This window comes from Calliopsis andreniformis, chromosome 1, assembly GCF_051401765.1.
Source record: "Calliopsis andreniformis isolate RMS-2024a chromosome 1, iyCalAndr_principal, whole genome shotgun sequence".
Lineage (NCBI taxonomy): Eukaryota > Metazoa > Arthropoda > Insecta > Hymenoptera > Andrenidae > Calliopsis > Calliopsis andreniformis.
The window spans coordinates 10,407,080-10,408,759 of NC_135062.1; the positions used below are offsets into that span (position 1 = coordinate 10,407,080).

The 1,680-nt window shown below is 44.3% G+C and overlaps 1 long non-coding RNA gene across 1 annotated transcript; it reads right to left on the minus strand.

The window, feature by feature from the left end:
* Positions 1-899: 899 nt before the first annotated feature.
* On the minus strand, positions 900-1,474 carry LOC143181014 (uncharacterized). Its single transcript, XR_013002212.1, has 2 exons — positions 1,334-1,474; positions 900-1,265 (listed from the first exon to the last, which is right to left on the minus strand). It is a non-coding gene; the product is annotated as an uncharacterized LOC143181014 (long non-coding RNA).
* Positions 1,475-1,680: the final 206 nt, after the last annotated feature.

The following is a 1,680-nucleotide window of genomic DNA, read 5'->3' on the forward strand; positions in this document are numbered from 1 at the left end:
TCGTGGATCCCTCTTATCTCGCCAACATCCTCGAGCAAACTCAGGCTCATCGTTAGTATTCTTATGAAACAAGAGAAAGAGTTCTCTGCTATAAAATTCCTCGCCGTTTTACTCTGCAAAGGGCATCTTTGACTTATATGGACTCATAGTTCAGATTTACACGTTTGCATAGGCGATTAAGTCGAGGAATCTGGGTCGTGCGTGTTCGTTGATTCACCAAAGCGGAGGCTGTTTTTTTTTTTTTGGAAACGTGATTCACGCCAGGGGAAAGGTATTCGCCTAATTTACGATAGTTACTCTCTCTATTCCAGAGTGATTTCGTACTACGCCGATGCGAGTCAGTGCCAGGCGTGCTCGCGACGCTAGCTACCGTCTCGGTAAATCCTGAAATACGTGCCAAAGGAAACAACGAGCGCTGCGAGTAAACGTGAAATTGTCTTGGGAGGAGAAGAAAGCGAGAGACTATTCTGAACACTCTTTAATTGCTTTTTCTTCTCTACTTTGCTCGTATAAATTGATTTCTATTAGCTCTCTTAACGTCGGTTTTATTAGCTCATATAAATTCGAGTGAAATTCTTTATAGTTACGGGAGAACTATAAATGGACACCTGTTCTGGTGACGCTGAGATATCTCTGCAGAATGTCATTTGCTTCTTTTTAGAGAATTACCTGAAAGCTTCGAAGATTTGAAAATTGTCAAATATTAAGAAAAGGTGAACCTGCAGATTAGTCAGACCACCGTCTTTGGATATACTGTAGACGACGAGATTTTTAACTTTTACTTTAATTCTCAAATCTCTCAAGAATACGAATGCACGAAAGGCAATTTCAAACATACATATTTCACAAATTATGACCCAAATGCTTATAAAATTGTACTGCTCTGTCATCTTAAAAAATATCTCCCTCCAGACCACAGTAATACCACCGAAATTCTCTTCGCGACTGAAACGTCCCTTATCTTCTCTACCATCGAAATTCATAGCCCAGCTGCCAATCGCAGGCCACGGAGTGAAACACTCACGTCATTCGAGCGAATGCCCCAAGATGCAAACTTCAACCGCGGTCGTTCGCAAACGTTTCCACGGAGAGAACAAGTAGCACGATTGCAGCTCTCTCGTGGCCAATGTGCCCAAAATACGAGCATTTGGTTAGCTCGTAAAGGCGCCTAACGCGTCGAGCGAGTTCCCTGCGAAGAGCGAAACAACACCTGGACCGAGCTGGTCCGAGCTGGTAGCTTCGTGGCCAGAAGAAGAGGCGAAATTCTGGAAACACGATGTCATAATCGAAGATATATCGCCGTGAAGAATTCAAGACTGCTGGGGTTTATTACCTTAATATTAAACTTGGCCATTCTATCTTCTTCCTCTGTTGGCCCCGCGGAGCAGAAATAAGGAGAGCCTTCTGCGCGGAAATCTTTACCCGCGCGAAAGCCACTTCAAAGATTTACAACTTACGGTGGCCTCCGTCGGCGAGTATTACCATGGACTGCAACTCGGAGGAAATATTCGACTTTATTCGAAAATTATGCGAGAACTTTTCCATGGGACAGTGATGTATGCGCGTGTAAGTGATCGCTACGCGCCACGGGAATCTCTGTCATCCAGGGTTAATGTAATTCGCTGTATGACATAGACGGAGCCCTGTCCCCTGTAACGCAACCGCGTTACACAAAGCTAA